The following is a 25,346-nucleotide window of genomic DNA, read 5'->3' on the forward strand; positions in this document are numbered from 1 at the left end:
GAAGTTGATGCCCCACTCCAAGAAAAAGAGCGAGTATATCTTCTCATTAAAACATTGTCCATGGGATGGGTGTCTGGAAGTGAGGGACACGAAGACATTCAGTCATAGAAAAGAGAGCGTGTCTTGGAAAGCATAAGGAAAAGAGCTCTATATGTAAACCAGTAGCGAAAGAGAACAGACAACCAAGTTATGGCGGAAGACCCAAATGAGGCTGGAGATAGAGAAAAGAGGAAAAGGAATACAGCGACTCTGACCTCACACAAACACTGAATTTGGAAGGAGGAGGCGCAAACAGGTTATGCCGGCATGCTGAGCAATGAGTTTTATTGTTCACTCGATGATGGAATTTGTTTTATCGGTATAACAGAATGGATAACTGCATTTCTTATAAATTTTGAAATTCTATTTCTAAGAGAAAGTGTATCATTCGAATGTCATGTTCAATTTCATATTGTTTATGTAATTGATTAAATTGTTATTTTTTAAATAGGGGTGGGGGCTTGTTTTATTCTATTCTATATCTCTGCTCAGATATCTGTTATTCCATCCATTAATTTCATATTTGACATTGTTATTTACTCAGTCTGGGCAATAACACCACAGTCAATCATCGCCTAGATAACAATAACCAACAAAAGCGCCATATAACAAGTGGGGCATTCTCTCTCAATCAATTGGTGTCTTTCTCATCTCCTATATGGGTCATTTACATGGTTTGGTCAAAGCAGTGGGTATGCATGTAGATAACCATCTTCAGTCTTTCAGTCCTAGTCACCCTGACTTTTGATACCTAAAATTAATCAGATTCTTCCCAAAGGCATGCTGATCAAATAGTTTGGTAACCACAGACTGTATGGAGCCTAACTTATTCCTAAGAAAATAAAGAACAAGCAGATTTACATCTGGAAAACAGGTGCACATATAATATTATTACATGGTTGTTGTATAAAAACTTTAAGAAGAAAAATTACTAGAAGGTACAACTTACATGTATCTAGTCCAGAGGTCTCAAACTGGTGCCCCATGGAATTATTTCCTGCAGCCCGCAACGACATTTGGAATTTGTTGTTGTCGTTATAGGGTTTGATACCATTTTTCAACGCAAGATAGGCAATACATGGCAGCCAGTATAAATAGTGGAGGAAGAACCTGGGAAAACCCCAGAAAGAACCGCAAACCCACGAGAAACTACCAGCAAGCTTTCTCACATAGCCACACTGGCCGAGCCTGAGACTGAATCCCACACAGACAGAGGTGAAATGGCAGTGATCCATAACACTGAGCGCTTTAGACCACTCTGCCACATTGGGCCCCACGGAATTTGTAAAATAATTCAAAATGCAATTTGTTTTACATTCAGCCAGTTTGATACAAATTGAATTTTTACATCATTTACTTCTTGTTTCCAACATTTCAACTAGCTAACATTTTTTTGTTATATGAACCACTTTTGACATGTCAAAACTTATTAATCTTTGAATTTCAAAAAATGTCGAAACTCATCAGTGTTTGAATTTAAATGTTGAAACTATCAAAGTTATATTTATTCCAAACGTCAGACATAATGTAGTTTTAAGTTCAGCTATGGCAATTATAAAATTAAAATTGTAAAAACAGCTCACTGGTTGAGGTTTTCGTGCTCACATTTGTGATTCTATCAAATGAAAGGATGATACCAATTAATGCAGCAATATACTGATTAAAAACTACCAACACTTAGTTATCATTTAAAAAATTCCAACTGCAACTAGTTTACCACTGGAAAAAATATTTCAATATAAATTAAGGAATAATCCCTCACTTTTTATTTGCGTTTTCAAAACAAGTCATTTGGAAGATCCAAACTGCACCTTTTCGTACTTGGATATACAAAAGAAAAATTCATAGTGCAGCACGCATTTCGGTTATGTGTTTTGATCTAAGTATTGTTTTCTCTTGCTGGGGGTATACTATGCAAAAATAAGAGCAACTCCTGAGTAACGTCTAATTTTCATGCACAAAATTCATTGTCATATTCCAGAAAATAACAACATCAATCTCCCAACTATAACAACAAATACTAATTTTACTACAACAAAAATATCAAGAGTCCCTAGAATAGATTAATGCTTTTCTGAGTGAGAAGAATTTCCAGGAATTTAATACAATACCATTTTTTTTGGTAAAGACTAAGTAGACTGTTATGTATACTATATCAATTTTTGTAATGATTATACACTGTTGTGGGTCATTTTCTAAAGAACATATTTAATAGTAATTTTGTCCGTTATTGTGGGCTTTTACTTTAAGATAATGTAATTTTGTTTGTAAACATGTTAACTTGAATGTGAATTCAGGACGTTAGTATTCCCCTCAGAAAAAACACGATCTAACTGCCCTTTTCTTAACAGCTTGCTAATATTTATGTAAACATACCTGATCTGTTTTTCTTTCTTTTTTATATACAAATTTGATGGAAATTCTACTAAGATGACAGACTAGTTCCCAAAAATGGTTTATTGCAACATAGGTCAAGAAGGAAATTATATAAATCATACATGTAATGTTGTTTAAATCATAATTACTATTCCTATCTTAATATTTGTAGTGGAATTGATCTTTGAGAAGTGTTCAATTATTATCTGAGGAGATTTATTTATTTTAATTACCAGTATTCATTGGAATTATAAAGTTTTCATTGACTTTAGGATAAAATCACTCTTTAAGGATTATTGTGAATTTATTCAAGGACATATTCTAGGTTACATCAATTTGAAACAGCAAGACCATTTGCAAATTCAAGACCATTCACATATCAAAACATGCAATATTGGAATTTATTTGGAACACCACTGGAATTCATTTGTAACATTACACTTTTGGAAATGTGATATAATTTATAGGACTATTTGGGATTTAATTCACAATATTGTTAAGTTCGTTTTATTAAAATGAAACAAATTATCCGTCGAAGTTTAAGACCATAGAGTTGTAGCAAGACAACATTTAAAGTTCTTTAGTGAAATCCTGATGACAATATAACCATCCATGCATGGGGGGTGTAGTGACAGCAACATTTTCAAGACAGCCAATGTAACATCAATATTGGATCTACCAATGGCAACATTTGCACTTAAATACAGCTAGGAATCATAAGAAGTCTTTTGGTGAAAACCCTATATTGATATAGGCATACATTTACAAGGAGCAGAGATAACGACACTTTCAACATGGCCAGCATGGTGGTCATACTGTGAGTCAGTTTGTATTGTTTTCATTCAGGACTAACTATACATCAGAAGAACTCCTCACGAATACCCATCTCAAAATGACTTTCCATTGAAGAGTAGAACAAGAATTTCCAAATGACCATTTGGGTCATCAGTTTAGCATCCATGTCTTTTATGACCAACTAGACATCATAACAAGTCTTTCAGTTAAAACACCATGCTGATATGACCATTAAATTGGTCACTGTGGTGGCACCATTTCCATTAGACATTTTAGCAAAATCCACAAGTTAATAAGAAATCTATTTAGCACAAGAAGTGATGACAAAGTTTTCAAAATGGCCACTATGATAACCATATTGGATTTGTGAACATCATCATTATCACAAAACTATTTGCTATGGAGGAGTAATGATAAAAATCATTTAAGATCGATAAATTCTGTGACAGCTATAATGGAACTCAGATCAGCACCCTTTTCATTTAAGACCAACTAGACATCATGATAAGTCTTTTAGTCAAAACATTATATCACCATCCATTGAGAAGTAATGACAAGATTTTCAACTAGACGATACCGGTATGTTAAGACTTCTGGTGAAAACACTGTTTTCATATTGGATATCTGAGCATCAGCATCTTCATTTAGGACCAACTAGACCATGAGATGAATGCGTGTATAAGAATAGGTTCACTGCCATCGTCAATGTAGTTTAAGAGATTTAATAACAAATTAGTAGTAACAGACAAATGGATGGATAACAAATGATGCATGATAGACAATCATATAACCTCTTCTGTTCTATGACAAGTGAAGCTATTAACAAGTTTTAGTAGTGCCTAAAGTAGTGTAAACAATGCCAACCCACCCCCATCACCCATTTGTAACTAAGCGGCTCTAAACAAACGTTTAGCAGTTTAGAAAAGTTACCACGTGATCCACTGATTTTCATTGAAGTAAATTAAATCCTCTATTGAAAACTTCCTTTTCTTTCTTATGATCTTTCTTCAGGTAATTTCCACTATCTGATTTAGAAGCACCAATGTTTGATCATCAATGACAGATCTAGATGGGGCTAGCTGGGTAATTTTATGCTTATTCTAAAGGTGCATTGTTCATTTTTTTCAGAATCATCATTCATCATTTGTTTAATTTGAAAATATGTGTCACACATTACAGTTGATAATGAAAATCACTGAAATATATAATACACGATACCAGTGGACTCCATCATGGCAGGCCAATCAAGTGACTATTTCAGTGCAAATCCAAACACACAGGTCATGTACCAGAAGCATGGTCAAGTCAGGTACAACAGATACATGTAGTGGCCAAATGAGCCAGTGATTATCCTGGATTATATTAATAATCCCACATATAAGAAAAGTTGTTGTTGTAGGGTTTAACGCCATTTTCAGCACACGATAGGCTATATATGGCGGCCAGTATTAATGGTGGAGGAAGAACCCGGGAAATACCCGGAAAGAACCCCCGACCCTCGAGAAGCTACTGGCAAACTTTCTGATATAACCACATTGGCCGAATCCGAAGATCGAACCTACGCAGACAGAGGTGAGATGGCAGTGATCCATAAGGGAGAGCGCTTTAGACCATTCGGCCACTCGGGGGCCCTATAAGAAAATAAAAGAACATGTGTTACTTGAATGATGGAGTTTTAGTATTTGGTGATAGGGTGTTTAATTAATTGAGTACTTTTTAATGGCTGTCAGGAAAAATACAGTATAACAGTTGGTTCTAAAGTGTCACATGGCTAAAATGATAGTGCAGTAGGAAAGCTACCATAATTTTGGGCCCAATGAGAATACACAATACTTTCAACTGTTAAATATATAAAGCAAATAAATTTACGGTTCTTTTTCAATGATAAACCCTGCTGTGATGGACATTTTGGTCATCAGATTAGCACAGCTTTCATTTAAGACCAACTGGACATCATACAAACGCATATGGTGAAAACCCCAATTCATTATTACTTCTGTTTAAGTAGAGATGCGATAACAAAAGTTTTAAGATAGCTGTCATGGTGGCCATATTGGATGTCAGATCGGAGCCTATTTTATTTAAGATCAGCTAGACTACTTAATTAGTCTTTTGGTGAATACCCCATGTTGACACACCCATCCATAATGGATGATTAGAAATAACTGTCATTTAAGCCCAAGAGGTTTTTTTAGTTAAAGATCCATGATGATATGACCATCCGTACAAGAGCAGCAATGACAAGACTTTCAAGATGTCTAATGTAGTGGCCATATTGGATATCAGATCAGCACCATTTTAGCTAGGACCAACTAGACCTTATACAAAGTCTCTTAGTGAAAACCCCATGTTGATATGGACATACAATCAGAAGTAGCAATAACAAGATTTCCATGATTTTTATCGTTTGGGCCATAATGGAAGGTAGACTGTCACTATTTTATCAAGAACCAGCTTGCCAGCAGCAGAATTCTTTTAGTGAAACCAAATGTTGATATGACCATTTATTCAGGAGAAGTAACAGTAACAAGAATTTCAAGATGGTCAGTGGCAGCCATACTGGTACCATTTTCATTACGGAACAGCTAGACGTCATGTGAAAACAGAATGGTGATAAGACCATCCATTTAGGAATGGTGATAATATGTTTAAGATGACCACAGTGGTTGCCATATTGGATGTCAGAGCAACACCATTTTCTAGACCGTGGGATGAATGTGATTGTAAAGTTTCAGGTCAATCGTATAAGTAGTTTAGGAGAAGTACCAACAACAAACTTGTGTTAACACACACAAACCATAGACAACTGAAGACAGTCAAAAGACCATCCAAAATCACTTCTGGTATATGACCAGTAGAGTTAAATAAATAAACAACATAATACATGTATCTATTAGTTATAAAACAAATTGAATTATTATAAAAACAAATTTATTTTGAGTTAAATATCCTATTTAAAGCACCCTCCCCCACTACTGGCTGGTTCCTTGCTGGACTTCAAAGATGGTCACAAATATTCAACAGCCAAACCATACCATCTTTGATGTAATGAACTGAAATTGTGGATCAACATTTTTATAACTAATGCGATCATTACTTTTTAAAGTAAAAGTTCAATTAAAAACAGTAATGATCAGAGGTTTAAAGCCTGAAGACATGCATGTAAACAACATAGAAAAAAAAGTGGGGGCCAGTCAGTATGTGCATATAGTGGTCATTTATATATATATATATATATATATATATATATATATATATATATATATATATATATATATATATATATATATATATATATATATATATATATATATATATATATATAATCCATATTGTAACTGCAGGTACTTGTAATTCCTCCTGGACATCCATCATATGTGATATCATCAATTTTGCATTTCAACTGAAATGCTTACTATTATGCAACCTTAGTTGTGAAATAGGTATATCAGGTAGATACGATTGTATTTTTGTTATTGACGGAATAAACAAGCAACAGTCACATTCAGTCAAACTGCATGATCAAACAACCTCTTCCATACTTTGGAATATTCTTCCGACTGGCTACACTGCTAGATCCATGTTACGTCTACAAATCCCTGCATTACATTTGCAATAATTACAATGTCCTTTCGATAAGGCAATTGTAAACCCGCGATTATTTTTGAAAATATGGAGACGGCTTTTCCGGAAGCTGACTAGGCTAATATAAGCATGCACATTACGCTCAAAGATTGACCAAGCTGTTCCGAATAGAACTAAAAAAAATAATTACATTATTGGCAACTTATCGGCCATTCCTTGCTACGTAAATAACTAAAATAGTCCGAAATGGAACTATAGACATACATTCGAAGTATGATTCGGTGGATTGACCTAAAAGTTGCGAATATCAGAACATCACTCTGCCATTTCCATCAAGTGGAGAAATAATATTTTATCTGAACATCTTTAGCCATTTCCGTCAGGTCGCGTTGGAAAAGACTAAATATGTTCTGACTGATACTATTTCTCAGCTTGATGGAAATGATCGAGTAATGTTCCGATTGGTATGCATAATGCACACTGAGAACGAAGCTGAAAACGCAAGTAGAAACAATCAGAACCAAATCATCTCAAGCAAAACAAAAACAAAGAAGCAGTTTGTTAATGAAGCAATACCTCTTAATAACTATTTGTATTGTTATATGTTCCTATAAATGTGTTTATATTTTTTTATACGTGATTATGGATAAAAGGGAAAAAGATTGGTATCAGTCTGCGAGACAGGAAAAATGTAAACCTTTGTAATCTGAATATTAATAAACTGATTGATGATAAATAGATAGATGAACATCGAGGCACGTACAAAGTTAGGTAGTAGATAGTTTGTGCAACTGATAGAAACCTGCAAACTGAAGGAATCTAATCTTTTGGAATCAACTTTGAACTCTTAAACTGTAACATGCATTAATGTTTAACATTCGAAAAGAGTAATGTTGCTGGGCAGGGATCACTATACTTTGCAACGCAATGCAAGAAATTTACATTTTTAAATCTGACACGAAATCCATATTAATAATGCTAGTTTTGCCACTGTTTAGCTCTTACTTATTACTTAATTTGATGTTTTGTCTCTTCTGCCGTGACTTTAAAAGTGTATTTGCTTCTTTGTAATATAATGACATTACATTTTCCCTAATTATTTTTTCCGGTCTTGGTCCAGTGTCTGCGTTTCTTGAAATATACCCTAATGTTGACAAATCCTCCGAAGCCTTTTCAAAAAAAAAAAAAACAACAAATCTCTCAACACTTTAAATTCTTTCCCTAGAGAGTTAAACATTCTTAGAACTGCTTATAGAACTTCAAATTAGGCAATGTTGACTGTGATTAGTTTGGATCATTATTTGTAGTGTCCGTGAGTGTAAAAAAAAGAAAGATTGTTAAATATTCTGACTGTAAATCCATGATTTACAAAGGAAAGATCTAATTACTATGTAAATATTTTATTTTGGCAATGGATTGTACTCCATAGACCGGAATATTCAACTTTCAACTTGGCATGTCAAATTTCAGCAGTCTTTGCTGAAGTTGTTGTATTTCTTCTGGGGACAAGGCTTTGTCTCATTCTGTATCTTTGTTTATTGTCTGTTCGCCCAACAGCATGATTTCTTTAAGCCATCTCTTTTTCTTTCAACAGAGCACGCGTCTGCTGACCGCATCTACTTGATATAGTGATCATGTCCGAAAATCACCAGGTATTTATCATTATATATATAAAGCATTCAATAATCTTATTGCTGTTCAATTCTTATGATAAAGCTTTGCTTTGTCACCTTTAGACGAACAAGTAATTATTCCATCTAACTTTGCTGACAAACATTTCCCTAAAGAGAGTGTACAATTTATAAGAAATTTACTTACCCCCCCCCCCCACAAAGAAAACCTCTAAAAGATTAGTGGTAAAACGATCGGAACCTAAACTTTTATTATCTGCCATATGTTTTAACATTTTAATGCATCCTAATAAGATTTGAGACTGTCTAAAGATGCTTTCTGTATGTTGTTTAGAGATGGAAGTTCAACATTCCTATTATTTAAAGGCTAATGTAAATTGATTCAACCTACAATCCAGCATTTATGCAACTTCTCAAATTTTTCCATAGTTTCTTTTGAAATTTCATTTTGAGTTGATTTCTTGACCCAACATTCCTTGTTAACCTATGTATCATTTTGCTAATCTAAATTCATTTTTAGTATTTCACAACCTTCTCTCCTTCATCAACCCATTTTGGTATGTTGTTTTTCTATTATGCGGATTACGTCTTTCCATAAGTAATACTATCTTTGCACAAAATTCAATTATATATGGACAAAATAACTATGTGTGGAGATAAGAGTTCTTCTTCTCTAACTCCTCTTGGCAAAACCAAGAAAATGACATTTAATTCTAACACGTGATTTTTCGTAGTTTTAAAAAGTTGTTATCCAGTTTATAGCGAGATCTCTTATGTGTTTATCAGTGTAAAACATTAACTCATATAATGTTTAAATCTTGTCACCAATAAGGTGAAGAAAGATACTTCACACCATATTAGCTAAACTAACAGAACTTTGATTTATATGAAGAACATTTAGCAATGTTATTTCTCTCCAGTTATTCTGGTATACAAGTAATTATTCCCTCTTTCTCTTTTGATGAACATTCTACTATATTCTTACCGTAATTCATGGATCTGACAAGAAAATGACATAAATCTGCCTTACCTAACAAAAAAAGGAAATTTAAATATTATGGAGCAAAACCATCTGAACCTAATTATTTTTTGCTATATGTTTTCGATTTGTTAATAGTTCCTAACCTTCTCATGGTAGTTTGTGAAAGTCATCTAGAGTTGGAATATCAACATTCATATCATGATAAAGGTTAATTTAAATTGAAAGAATGTGCATTGCTGTTCTAATACATATGCTCAAACTGTAAACAGTTTCTTTAGAAATTTAATTTTAAGTTGACGTCTGTGATCCATCATCCCTTCTTTACATATATACCGAGTTACAAAGATAATTTCTTTTCTCAAGGGTATATACATATTTTTTAACTTTTTCTCTTTCATCAACCATTTTAATAGTGAACTCGTAAGCCCTTTCTTTTCATAACAATATTCTTACTTTTGCATTTTAAAATAAATAAATAATGAATGCATGAATGAATGAATACTAGACTAATAATATTACTAATAATAATTCTAATATTTATAATAATAATAATAATAATAATAATAATAATAATAATAATTTTCTAGATAGTTCCTGAATTATGGTTTGGTTTGTGCATGACAGTATATGAGACTAACCAGAGGAAATATCGGGTACCCTGAGTCGTTTGTTAAATCTCCAGTGACCGACAACTCATACTACCCTGATGAAAGAGGAAATACTGTAAGAGTTATTTCCCTTACATTGAATCGCTGGAGTGACTTAGCCTTGTACCTGGCTTCTCCATGAGTGCGGCACGGTCACGCACTGTTAAAGTGCTGATACCTATATAGAACTTTAAGATGTAGTCCGCCAGTGCCTTGTTCAGATCGAAAAAGTTTGGACAGTTAAAGTAGGTTTTGGCCAGTTAAAATTGATACAGGTTATTCGAAATAGGCGTTGGTCAGTCAAATTGCTGCTGATCAGTCAAAGCTGGTACTGGTCGTTCCGAATAGGTACGTGTTGAACAGAATAGGTATTAGGTAGTCAGTGTGGTTCCTTGTCTGTGTGTCATATGTAATGTTAACAGTCCGATAGACGTTAGATAGTGTTGCCTATAGTGTTAAAAATGCCATACCAAAATGGTGCATGAAACGTTTATTCTGGTAGTCTCCAATGAGTCCTCAACCCTCTAATCCTAAATTACCATTCATTCCCGTAGATTCCAAAGAATTTAAATTTCCATTTTCACACAGTGGCCCATAATATTTAATACCCATCGAACCTCTTATCGGTCAATGATGTTGATTCAATTATGTGCCCATCATAGCCACATACACTCTTGCATTTTCCCAAAAAATGCAAGACTTTCTCTAGTGTTATACCATCAAGACGTTCCTTAACTGAGCGGGAAAGTTGTGTGCACATTCTTAAGTAAGGGGTCCTATTTCTAATTTCGAAAAACTCATGTAGTTATGCATAAGATTTTCAAATACTTTAAACTGGCTAATGTTTTTTAAAAAAAGGTGATAAAAAATCTTGACAGTATAGTTTTGGTTAGGAAAATGATCATAAATAAAATAAAATGCAGTTTAAATGAACTTTGTATAGAAATATTCTCACCAGTGCAAAAAGACGGAGAACGAATCTAATATGGCAAAGACAGGAATAAAGATTTATATATTTGGGTGATGTGCATATTAGGTCATGAAAGACAATGGAGTATTCAAGGCAATGATGTGTATCTATCTAGAACGAGATTGACAATAATAGGCTTATGTACAAATGTAAAGTAATCCAATACAACGGTTTTTGCCAACATGAAGATAATCGGTACATGCAATATACCTGAAAAATACAGATCATACAAATATGGTGGTCATTGAGATATATTATGGTATTCACAGTTAAGGCTAGGAAAGTACTCCCTGAAAAAGGATTTGATGTTTGACGCAAATTAAAATTAAAATTAAAATATTAAAGCCATATCTTGAAAGCAAATATCATTTTGCACGGATTACAGCGGTAATAGGTTAAAAAATTGTCGTAAAATCTTATTTGTCTTCGATATGTCAAAAAATTGTGACGAAAACGAAACGCTGTGACTGTGTTATGTAAAGAAACGTTTGTTAGCGATAACATATTTGAATATATGTGTGTGTGCGGTAAATATGTACAATTTCCAGGTTTAACGATTATGTCCCTGATATAAGTCATTAAAAATGTGATAATGGTGGTAACATAGACCCTTGTATTGTCTTCTCTGTAGCGGTGAATGTTGATATAGCATGTCATACAGAGCGGTATTGTTACTCTGATAATTTCAAGAGCTTATTGCGAACATAAATATAGCAAATGCATTAGAATAGGGATGGCATATTTTATAAAGACATGAAGCAGAATCTTGAAAGACCGTTACATTCACTCGCCATATAAGTACAGTTGATCAAAATCAAAGCATGGAGAGGATCAGGAAAAGAAAACATGTAACATATTATGGAACACAAACAGATAGCTAAAAAAATAAGAAATTCTATTGACAGAGATTGGACATCAAGTGACTGGGCTGACACAGGGATTTATATTAAGAATAAAATAACCAGAGTAAAGGAAATAATGGAAAATCAAACGAACGCTGAATTCAAATCTTTTGTCATAAAACGCTTAGCATTATAAAATATAATGATGAGGTCATAGTTATTAAACGAGAGAAGGCAGTAAGTAGGAAGAAAGACATACTAAATAGGCAAGAGTAGACAGTAGGTAGACATTAGCAGGCAGTGAGCAGGCAAAATTAGGCGTTAGGCGCAAGTAGGTAGGAAATAGGCATGAGTAAATAGGAGAGAGTAGGTAGTACGTAGACAAGAGAAGGCACTAAGTAGGCAATTAATTATAGGTAGTATGTGGGCAATAATATGCCATAAATAGGCCAGATTAGGCAGTATGTATGCAACAATATGCCATACAAAGGCCAGATGAGGCAGTATGTAGGCAATAATATGCCATAAATAGTCCAGACAAGGCAGTAAAAAGGCAATATTATGCAGTAATTATGAACAAGGAGGTAATACCTTGGTACAATAAAGGTAGAAAAGAAAGCAAGAGTAGGCAGCAAGTGTTTACACAGCACCAGTGATAATTAGAAAGCACTACTGAATCAAGCAATGGTGTGACAGGATTTATAAGTGAAAAAAGAGCTGAAAATCAAATAATTACAAATTTCTATTAGTGACGCTATTGATATGTTAATGAAACTTATAGCAGAAGTAGCTGACAAGGTTAACAGCCTTTAAGACTTAGATTTAAACATTTGTTATAAAGGAACACCTGTGTGTTTGGTTTTGTCAGTGACAAGTACCTATCCCCTTCCTTCTCACATCCATTTTGCATGCAACGGTGGGTGTTGGGTTTTAATGTGTGTGTGTGTGTGTGTGTGTGTGTGTGTATTTTTAAAGGAACCTTAAAAATGTTAGTCATAGCGCAAGGATGTCTGTAGCATCATGTACCACCCAGTCACATTATCCTGACATCGGGCCGACCAGTCCTAATACTAATATCTTAATGTTGAGTGTCAAACAAGGCAGCTGTTACTATCTTTTGTATAAGTCTATGGTATGACTCGGCCGGAGTTCAAACCCGCAACATCCCGCATCCTAGGCGGACTTTCTAACCATTTAAGCCACTGGAGAGGCCGTTGGGTTTTAATTATGTGTTTGTATGTATTATCTATTTAATATCTTCCCTCATTCGTTTTGTGTTTTGCTTGGTCTGTGATGGATGGAGAAGTTTGTGTCTTGAATTGTAATTATGTGTGTTAGTTACAATCAAATAACTATACTTTCCCTCAATGGGTTTTTGGTTTTTGTATGTCTGTATCTGTGCATATTTGTCTTTAGAAACATGTGTGAATATGATTGAATAAGTGTTAGACTCAAACGTTTACTCCATACTTCAAATCATCCTCCTTACTCATAATGAGCGAGCGATAAGTATTTTGACTTAAAGTGCCTAAAGAAACTCGATGAAGAAGTAGCTCCCGATAAAATATTAGATTTGGTAAGGAAATGTAGTTTATGCAACAAGGTTTAACCATGAATATGGTATTTTACAAGTGTTACACATAAATTATTTCATTTACATTTTGTTCAGTTATTACAACAGTCCACAGTTATGTTGTACTTAATTTTACATTATTGAGAAGAGCTGAAGTTCTCACATTTTATGACATTAAATAAAGTTTTGTTTACCTTTTCACTGAATACATCCCACATCCCATCCACCTTGGCTAAGTTCCTTCCCCAAAATAGCTAAATATCTTGGCAATATTCCACTACCTGGGGGACTATCGCCAAAGTCCACCATCAAATACTTACTGGGAGACTATCGCCAAAACTACTCCACAATCCAAATTACGGGGGAACTACTCCACAATCAAATACTTCAACTACTTCTTACAATTAGAATTCCTTTGCTCCATTATGTGCAGTTTACATTATAAAAACATGTAATTCTTTGCAGATGTCAATACAGGACCATAATGCCAATGTCACAGTGGGCCATACCGACCATCAATACTTTGCTCTGTTAGAACAGACTTTCGACAGTCAAAATAGGTTTCAGTCTGTTAGAATAGTAAATGGTCCGTCGGAATATTTGGGGAACAGACAGTTTATTATAATCAGTCAAAATTTGTTTTCATCAGTAACAATAGGTCATTCCCGATCGATATTATGCAGTCAGTATGGGGCCTTGTCTGTTATTATGTTTGTCTCTAATGTTACCGTTACGAACATATTCAATTCACGTACGACCGCATCTCATGCTCACTTTTGTAGGTCTCCATAAGGGTCACACCAAGGCAATGTTAAATTCCTGTCGGGCCCAATAAAGATATTTCCAATATTTGCCCAAATTATATTCCGTACAATTCCATAGTTTCGCAGGAAACGTTTATTTCTGTAGGTTGCCATAGGGTCCCAAACCTGCTAATTTGAATTTCCCTTTATATCCCCGTAGGTTCCAACGAGGTCAAATTTCTATGTATCCATATAGTGTCCCATACTAATACATTTCCGTATATACATATAGTGACCCATAATATTAAATAACCAAATATCCTTATATCGGCCACTAATATTGGTTCAAGTACATACATATCTGGACCACCTACACTCTCGCATTCTCTCACTAAGATTCTCACTGGTCATACGCGATCAAAATGTTTCTTTACTTAGTAGGAAACTGGGTGCATATTCTCTGCACAAGGGATCCTATTTCTAATTTCAAAAACCCATGTAGTTGTAATTAGGATCTCAACTACACTTTTAACCGTGCACATTTAAAGAACAAGGCGATACAAATCTCGAAACTCTCGTTTTGGTAAAAACATTTAGAACTTTTTTCTTAATAGACTGTTCTGCTGGTGTGCCTTATATACAAGTACATACTTACCTACCTGTCTTGCCTCGTTCTCAGGATCATGGATCTGAAGAACCTGGGCCACTGAATTTCGGACAAACCGAAGTAGTTGTTGAGGGGATTTGTTCCCATGTTCCCAGACGGCCGGGAAATACATGCCCATTTCCCAACACTGTTCCTATTAACCTACTTGAATGGCCTCGTGTTCAGGAAGATGGATTTGAAGAACATAGACCCTTGAATTTCGGAATAACTGAACCCATTGTTGAGGAGACTTGCCACGTTTACAACAGGCTGTAAGACACATGCGCATTGTTAGATGTTGAAAGCATGAAAGTACAAGTAGTAGAACTGTTAAAGAATGTTTTCAGATCAAAATTAAAAGAAATATTAAGAAAGAAAAAAGCACCATTTGGTGAAAGGATGAAATAACTATTTCAAAAATTTTCATGGCTACCCTTTCGATACAGAATCAAACATAATATGCTACATTTCGTTGATTGGCTTCAGTTCAATATACCTATCTGATCTCTCCCATCTGTATTTCCCATCAAGAAACTTACGCTCCTCTTCCAACACTATCATTCGCAGACGTTCTTTTGCGTACCAGAGCCCAGCTAGGTGGAATGACTTCTCCATGGATCTTTGACACAAGGACATTACGATCCCATTCAAGAGTGCTCTTAAAACTCACCTATTTCGACTACAAGAACAGACTTAAAGACTTAATAATGTTTACTTTCTTAACTACTGTCAGCATATGATTGTTTCGTAATTTCATCTTGTTTGTTTTTGCAATCTTGTCTTGTATGTTTTATGTGTCATCTGATATTGTAAAACGCTTAGAACTTCACAAGAATATGCACTGTATAAAGTCCAAATTGTTATTATTGTTATTATTATTATTATTATTATTATTATTATTATTATTATTATTATTATTATTATTATCAGTTTCAGGGTTAATACTTTTCATGCTCAGAATCTTTCAGACTTTGCATATGTAAATTTTGTTGCATAGATTTGAATCTTGCACGTAAAACATGTTATTCATACTTTCTACGTTCACCTATCTAAATTATCAAACACCTAAAATATTTACCTGATTTTGAATATTTTATATGCAAGGTTAGGATGGTAACCGTTTTCAAATATTGTTTATTTAGAAAGGATGCAACATCAATATTTAATTTAGGAGTTATAAAATAAATGAAATAAATAAAAAATTAAATTATTGTAGGAATACGTTTACACTAGAAAATCTCAGTTGACTATGATTATAAAACTAAGGTTATCCGGTCTAAAGAATCCAGAGTGGAAGCGAGAGGATATTTTATATTAGAATTATAAGACTAATTAGGGAAGCAGCTGCTTATGTTGTCTATTTAAAAATTTCAGCTAAACTTAATTCATGGTACAAATTCATTATCAAGAAGAACAAACAGTAGAGGTTTAACAACATTGTTACATCAATGGTCAAAAAGACCGCTAGCACCATATGAGAAATCACAGTTGTAAAATGCTAGCATTATGTAAAATAAATCATTTTCTTCTATTAATATCGTAGCCGTCTTAAAATTCTGATTGAAATCAACAATATCGCATAGGAGACAGAGATTTGCAAAAACAAAATTCTGTTGCAAACAGAATAACCAAATGTTAGCATATTATGTCGTTTCATAAAAGATAACTACCCATCAGATACATTTTTATGTAAAAGTGGTATGATAGATGGTAATAATGTGTTCTGAATTTGGAGTCTCCTGAATCCATGTCATCCTTTTGAGGGAACGTGACATAGTTCGGATGATGGGACAGACTTTGCGTTATTCATTACTAATAAAGGTACTTATATACACAGTTTTATTATATATATATATATATATATATATATATATATATATATATATATATATATATATATATATATATATATATATATATATATTAATCCGGACTCCGTTTATTAGTAAATCTCGCTATCTGTATCTGGAGATAGTCAAACATGAACGGAATTCCTGAACGTTAATTTGTTCCGTTAATCCAGAAATCCGCTTTCCGGATCCAGAAATCAAATTCGCAGGCCTATGTGTAAAATTCCTATAAAGCATGCCTGGATAATCCGAATATAAATCTGTCCAAATATGAGAAAAATCAAAGAATCGTGTATACAAATACAGCCAGTCGGATAACACAGATATTACCTATGCAAATATGAAGGTATGTCAATTTGTCACTCTCTGATTGGTCCAATTCTAGTGGCATGTAAAAGTTTTTGCGTAAATAAAGTCGGTTTTTTTGCTACTCGCCGATGTGGGACTTAATAATTAATAATCAAATCGTCCACACTTTTGACAAACATATGGTTAATAAATTAAGCGTGTCATTAGGTCTCTTTCTTGGATGTAATAATTACAGTTTGTGTCATGACTTTACAAGTCAAGTTGATTGATTTATTCTTTGGGCAGTATAGAGCTTTATTTCAGAATAAAAAGCGACGTCAATTATCGGCTCATAAGCAGCTATAACAGCAATGAAATACGACTTATAGAAAAGGAATTCATTTAACTAGTTTACCATAACGCACTTAACCGCGAGATAACAGTGTGTATTCGTTCATTAGTTTTAGAAAGATATTTTTTTTAATATAAAGATCTGAGTTTCTTGAAAAAAGGAAAACACAAGGCAATTATAAGTCCTTGAATTCAATCGCATCCAACTTGAATTATGTAAAATAACGGAACACGCTCTCTCTCTCTCTCTCTCTCTCTCTCAAATGCCATGAAACCTAAACTACGAAATATATTTTGTAAACAGGTGAACCGAGTTCAAGGACTGTAGCATTTCTTTATATCAGGGACACTAACAAGGAACGTAAAAGAAAGCCCTTTGTTATTTTCGACAACGGTCTAATTTGTCATTGATATGTATATGTTGTCTGCTACACGTATTTGTAGGGCCCTACCTTAGTAGAATTGAGTTAGAAGACATAATTATGTATACCATACAGTGGTATTGACTGAAGGTGTCTTTTGTGTATATAACATTGTCATTGTATATCTAAATATCATTACTTTTTGGCATGTAATGAAAAGAACAATGCGTGTTCATGTCACGTGTGAGTGCTTGACTACATATGAATTAATAAAGACATTATTTTCAATTATTTTGACATCATTTATAAAGGTATTCTACGTAGCAGATCATGAAATAAAATTCGATGCAGCCGTGATATAAATCTATTTTTCGAATTATCCGAGTCAAAATACTTTAAGTGTATATTGCATGTGTATGAGATATTTTTTTTGAAAGAAAACATTTTCAGTCCAAATGTTCACAAGCAGGATACAATATGGATGATGCGACAAATGAAGTAAGGGGATTAGGGAAAATAGGAAATCACTTTATATTCGTAAAGGAAGATATAGATTCGTCTGTGTAAGGTTGTGTGTGCGTGTGTATGTGTGTGTGTTTGTCTCGTGTTATGTTTAAAATGCCAACACATTATACAAAGATGCATCCCTTAATATGGACATGTTATCTCTAACACAAATTCCCAGTTTTTCAATGCTTCACGTTTTCGTATTCCAAAATGCAGGTTACCAAACAGCCAAATACCTTTTTTTATCCTAATGCCCGTTTGCGTTCTATTATTTTCTCACCACCAATTTTATTTTGTATTCACTATATTACAACGGAAATTCATGTTAAGTTTAGATCTTAACTAAATATTGTCGAACACACCGGCATAATTTAACGGTGTTAAAGTTTCATCACGTATAAAAAAATTAAATAAATTGAAATTCGAATGTTCACAGCATGTAAATATTACTTGCTGTGATGTTAATAGAAACATGTCGATTAAGCTAACATATGTGGATATGGTATCTGCTAGATCAAAAGTAAGACATTATTTGTGAACGTATGAATGAATGGAACTTAAAATTGTTGCAAGACGGTACGAGGATCCCCACCCCCCGACTGAGTGGTCTAAAGCGCTACCTCAACCGATCACAGTCATCTCACCTCTGTTCTTATCTATCTCTTTTCTTTTTACCAAAACATGTCGCATAGCAATCGCAATCATGAAGCGAACATTTATAGTACAGTAGAATCTACACCATGGTCGAAATTCGAAACCACCATTTCTTGTGTTCTTTTTATGATTTTCTGAATATGAGCTTCGAAAGTTTAAAATCATATTTGGTAGAGAATGTGAGATATTCCTACAGCGACAACTTAACATTTATTGTTGATATTCCTCGAAAAAAGTAATACCCCACGCAACGCAAGAACAATATCTTACAAAAGGGAAGATATTTGTTCTTGTGGAAAATATTTCCATGCACTGCATAGAGAACCGCCTTCTCTGAACACAATGGTCAGTATAGGGCACTTATCAATTTAAATTATTAAGTATTTATAACAAACCTGTTTACTTGTAACCAACAATTATAGCCACCTAAAATCTTGTATACTCTTATATTCATCTGTTTCTAGTTTGCTGTTAATATTTTATATATATAATTAGTACTGTGAGTTGTATACTCTTATAAGACTATATTTGCATTAGGTTCTCCTAGGCTGTGCCTATTTGATGTAATATAATTAGACTTTATAACCTTATATGGATGTTGAATCGCTAATTAATATTTTCTTTCATGGAAATATATCAAGTGTTGCTATTACTAGTGGAATGATACGCTACATGGAAATCTTCTTGTTGAATAGCATGTGGACTGACGAAAAAACCACTCTGATTGGCAAGTATGCATTTTCATTGGTTTGCAATTTTGTATTCAAATGGCGCTCTTTGAGGGTGTTTGACAACGCTGAAGAATACAGATCTGATATAACACATTTCTAGTTGTTACGGGCTTTGCATTAGTTCTAGAGTTTGAATTTTCAATTTTCGTAGTCAGTGATGTGCACAGTTTGTATGCTTGGAACAAAGTTTTTTTTGTCATATTTCTTTCCACACAGCATCGCGAGTTTTATCCTATCTGTAGCTCAGTAAAGTTTCAGGTCAACATCATTAAACATAGCTAACAGTTATTTAATTCGTTTCACATGAAGTATGTAAAACTAATTAGGCACATTTTGCTCCATTTAATGGCACTGACCTAAACATGTACTGAGACAGGCCTGTAGATGGGATAAAATTCACCTTAGTGCGTCGAACGAACTATATATAGTTCATAGCATAATACCAAAGAGCTCGACTTAATGTGTGTATGTGTCTCTCAAAATGTTATATATGGTGTGTTCTCAAAGTTGGAGAGACCGTAAGATGCTAGATGAATATTTTGTGTTATAAATATGTTGTTTGATTTTATAGCAACACAGCAGAAAACAACAAGGGTTTCTTCTCTTTAAAAGTAGTTTCTAGCGCGAGGACACCATGACTGTGATGACCTGACTGAGACAACCAGACTTAGAAAAGTGAGGTTCGCAAAACAGCTAGATTTTCTCATGGGTGAGAAAATTAAATACATGTCATGGCATATCAGCTGGTAGAACGTTCATCTCGTAATCAGTGATCGGAGGTAAGCAGCAGAGAAGGCGAACAGACCAATGGTCGAAAAACGTCCAAATGTCGAAAATAAGCCTTCCTACAAATGATCGAAAAATAAAAAGCGTCGACAGATTAAAAAAGCGTCGACACTTTACTGAAAGAGTCTCTATGGAATTTCTAACATTTCTTTATTGTCGTTGGTGATTTTTTTCTAGTTTATTATGCACTCACTTTACGCAATTACGTCTTAATTGAGGTCGCGCCCTCTCTGCTGCTATTAGTTAAAAAAAATTATTGTTATTATAAAATGGTACATCCGGAATCTTATACTGCAAGAATAGCCCGAGAGCGGCTAGAAGCAATTAAGAAATTTCTTCCTGTTAGAAATTCATTTAGAGAAAACTTACGAGCGCACCAGGAAGCACAAATTGAATATGAAGAAGACGCTAAAAAGTTATTTAAACCTGTTACTACATCATTAGCGCGTACAGCTCAACAACAAAATTTTGCAACAAGGCGGCTAGCAGTCGCAGCTGAAAGATCCACTGAAGCAGCCGCTAGGGCGGCCACTGCTATCAGGGAAGTTACAGCAAGACCGCCTGGGGAAGTTTTCATAGATGCACCAGAAACGCCACCTGCAGCCGAATCTCCGCCGAAATACCGATGTGTTAAAGCAAAAATAAGGGAAGATATGGCAAAAAATATCAAGTTGAAAAATTACGATAACGCGGTTGATCTTGGTGAATTTGCTAATCGTGACCGTTACCTGGAACCGGGTTCACCACCGTTGACTTATGATCGGTGGGAATGGTTGGTGTTTAATACACATAAAGATATTCAGCGGGTCACGGCAAAGTACGACGATAAATTTGCACAATTTAGGAAAGATGTTAAAGCAAGAACCGTTGCAAGTCCTGTTGTAACCGCAGATCCGTTAACGCCATTAAAAACATCGTTAAAAACAACACAATCTTCCCCATCGCAACAGAAAAAAATCACAGATTCCTCAACGACAGAAAAAACAACCTCCTCGATCACAATCTCCAGAAGAAGAATTTCATGATGTACCTACTACTGGTAGTGGTTTCGGAGGTAATATTATTTGTCCTGATAATATTCTCATTGACGTGTCACGGTTAGAAGTTCTTGTAGGAGGAAATCGTGCCTGAAATAACTCACCAGAAATAATTAATGAAGCAGCTGATATTTGCCGGCGATTATTTCGCGGCGGCATCATGAATGTCGGTCTTTACCGGGAACTTAGCGATGAGCTCGTTGATGATTAGTCACCGCGATTAGATAAATGGTAAATAAGATAAGATGATCATACACAATAATTATTGTAGACCTGTACCGGTCAGAGTAGTGAACTCAGGACTACCAGTCTACGGAGCAATTTACGGAGATGGACTTGGTGATGTTGCACGGGGATTATTTACAAGAATAGCCCCAAAAGTAGCACCTGTTGCAAAACAATTATCGATGAAAGCTATCGATGTTGTTCGTGAAAAAGCTCCTGGTGCAATTATCAATTTTGCTGGTAAGGCGTTCTCGGCGATCAAAGATAGACTAGCACGATTAATACGACGAAAACGACAACCAGTAAAATTATCGAGTTCTGAAGTGATGCCCGCAGATGTCAGTAATTAATAATAATTCAAGTTGCAAATCAAAAACTAGCAGAACTAGCAGATCAAGGACTCGGTGAATCGGGAAATAATATCTCAAGTTTAATATCAGGAAGTGGAATTTCTCCAAGTGGAATTTACCGAACGCGGTAATCAACGTGTTAGACGAAAAATAATTACAATAATATGTTCAAGCGCATGTCCGACACATCATTTAACATGGAAGCACCTGTCCTTAAAGATGAGTCTATACGCGATAATCAGTTTTGTTCTTATGACGCACGATTACCAGATCAACGTGGAAGAATTGAACTACAAGTTCTTGATACAAGTAGATACTTTTTACCCGCAGAGGTTTTTATTGAGGTAGAAGATACAATTGTAAAAACGGATAATAATGATTACATAGATGCAGTAAAAGTTGGTTTTGTCAACAATGTTATTATGGCACTGTTTGATAGCGCCACTAAAATGATTGATGGAAAAAATATTGAATCGATTCAGAAAGATGTTGACGTTGCTAGAACAATAATAGGATTGGCAAGATATTCTGATGATTATACAAGATCAGCAGGTCCCACGATGACATTTGTAAAAGATAATTCTGATAAACCCGATGATAGTCCGTATAATATAATACGACCGAAAAAACAAACTGCCGCTGATGCTGATGCTGATGTGGCGCCGGTGGTTCATGGTTCTAATCCAGATTCATGTACAATTCCACTATCGCATATTTTTGGATTTTGTAGGAATGTTAGAAAAGTTATTTTTGGAGCTAGACACACGGTTGTTTTTGCAAGAAAGGGTGATGATAACGATGCTCTGTGGAGACCTGCTGGTGATGCTGGTTAAGTAGTATTAACAAAATTTTTCTTGTGAATGCCGGCAATGACAAAACTTACTTTCTTTCTTGGACACAGGTGGTAAATCCCTGTTATCACGGATAACAACAAGCACGGATAGTATACAAAGTAACGCTAACGGCCAGTTTACATGGCATATAGCATCACAACAAGGTGTTTCTGCACCACGGCATATTTTTATTGCGTTTCAGAACTACAATCGTTTAAATAATCAAGAACGTACTCATATGATATTTGACAATTTAGGCGTTACTGAGGTTTCTTTACGGATAAACGGACAACAAGAACCATCCGAAAATATATCGTTAAATTATGGACAAAATCATATAGGACGTGTATATCATCGTTTGATGTCATTCATGGGACGTGATCAGAATGTGGATACCGGTTTGCAAATATCACAACATGATTTCAGAACTTTGTATCCTATCTATTATTTTTCGCTGGAGCATCTTGATCTATCAAAACAATCTGTCGTTGATATACACTTTCGAGCTCAGGTAACACAACTTCCTGTTGCCGTAGCTGGTCCACCAGTTATTTATGGTGCTTACAGAGCAATCACGGTCATGCTCAGCGATAAAGCCATGTTACTTGAAGGTGGTAGCGGTCGAATGAGAGTCATTGATGCACCAGTGGAAAATCTTTAATCGTGTTATTTAGAAAAAAACTTTTATATAAAAAATGTCATACAATCACGTTAATGTCACTCTGACTCCCGGTCAGGTGAAAAAATTACAATAAAAAAAACGCCAACAAATGCGGAACAAAAAGATCACTAAAGCGAGATCAGATTTCTAGTGGCGGTCCAAACAAATTATCATTGACAAATAATCAGATTAAACATCTCAATAAAGCCCTAGAATCAAAATCCGGAGTTCAATTTCATCTTTCTCCGAACGCCATCAAGGACATAGTTAAAACAGGTGGTATTTTTCCACTTCTCGCGGCCATTCCGGCATTAATAGCTGCTGCTGCTCCAGCCGTAGCAAAAGCGGCCGCGTTATGTGCTGTTGGAACCGCTGCTGGAATGGCTCTAAAGAAAGCAACAGGAAAAGGATACAAAAAAAGGGACGCGGCCTAAGATTACCAGGATCTCGTTGGGGAAGAGGTCTGAGGTTTCCAGGATCACTTCGTTAGACGTTCCAGCATCAAATTTTGATTTACTTAATGCTGCTAAACAACTAAAATTATCTGCCTTTAGAGGTGTTTTCATGCGAGATCAATTACCACAACGACCGAACGAACTCGAAACGGGTATTATTAATCTTGACTCAAATTCAGGACCCGGTACTCATTGGGTATCATAAGCAATTGTTCCACGTGGAATCGTTTATTTTTATTCGTACGGATTAGCTCCACCCGTTGAATTTATCAAGTATGTCGAGCCACTTCATAAAAAAGTTTGGTATTCAACGCTACCAACACAAACAATGACAGATCCGCCAATATGCGGCCGTGAAGCAATTAATGTACTTAACGCAATATCAAAATCATCCAAACCGCCGCATAAAGTTGTGCATGATTATACAAGTAACCGCTTCGTTGCGCGCAAGGTGTTTTAAACAGATCAAGGATTTTATATAATGGTTGATATTTACGGAAGATCTACCTTTACGTGTAAGAAAAGTAAGAAAAAATCCGATGACATCGATTTGTCAAAGTACGCGACTAGAGATGAACTTGCCGATGTTATGAACCTGGCTGGAGTTGACCGAGATGAAGTTGTTGTTTTTCAGGACCGATATGGTGTTTTAAAAACGAGTAACATCAAATGGAATGACATAGTTCGACGAGTACTCGGCGCGGTCACGGATAACATCCCTGTGTTTACTGACAGCGGACAAATCAGGGATGCATATATGTCGTTTGCAACCATCAGAAATAAAATTGCAAGAAGCGTTGCTAATCGCGTGAAAAATACCGGTGACACAATGACGGGAGAACTCAGCATGAACGGGAATAAGATAGTAGTGTTGAGGGATCCAACATCCGACGAAGACGCAGCAGCGAAAAAATATGTCGACGTCAACTATAATACCGTAGATGGTAAACTATCCACGTTGCTTTCCGAGTATGACGTTCACGTAAACGCGTTCACAAATCTCCGTAGAAAGTTTAGAAAAATTAACGAAACCGCAGAGGAATTTTTTGGTAATCCGTTGACCGTTGACGCAAAACTCTCTGATATCAAAACTAACATTGAAACGATCAAACGAACACTCGAAGACATCGTAGCGGGGATTCCTGAGATCGTTAACAAAATTAGTTTGATTAAAATCCCACCTGGAATAACTTCCGGGCATATTACCAACATCGTATAGACGGTATCATCTGGATTCGCAACATGGTCAACGCAGAATAAAACTATTAAATATACCGCAACAGTCACTGGCGTGTACAGGCTATCTGTGTTCAGTGCTGCAAAATTCGAGATATTTACAACGTATCCATGGCGTCATTCAACTGATAAGTTTTCTGGAGTTGTGACTGTTGTATTAAATAAAGGAAACGACGAAATATTTATTCTGG

General features: G+C 35.1%; 1 protein-coding gene across 2 annotated transcripts in view; it reads right to left on the reverse strand.

Annotated features, from left to right (window-relative positions):
- Positions 1-25,346, reverse strand: part of LOC149782140 (uncharacterized) — a 63,039-nt gene that overhangs the window by 26,193 nt on the left and 11,500 nt on the right. For both annotated transcript variants that reach the window (XM_089933583.1, XM_089933582.1), the window contains exon 2: positions 14,839-15,099. The gene's annotated coding sequence lies outside the window, so the exon portion shown is untranslated. The remainder of the gene's footprint in view (positions 1-14,838; positions 15,100-25,346) is intronic.

This window comes from Sinohyriopsis cumingii, chromosome 15 (genome assembly GCF_028554795.1).
Source record: "Sinohyriopsis cumingii isolate HCF-2022 chromosome 15, ASM2855479v2, whole genome shotgun sequence".
Classification (NCBI taxonomy): domain Eukaryota; kingdom Metazoa; phylum Mollusca; class Bivalvia; order Unionida; family Unionidae; genus Sinohyriopsis; species Sinohyriopsis cumingii.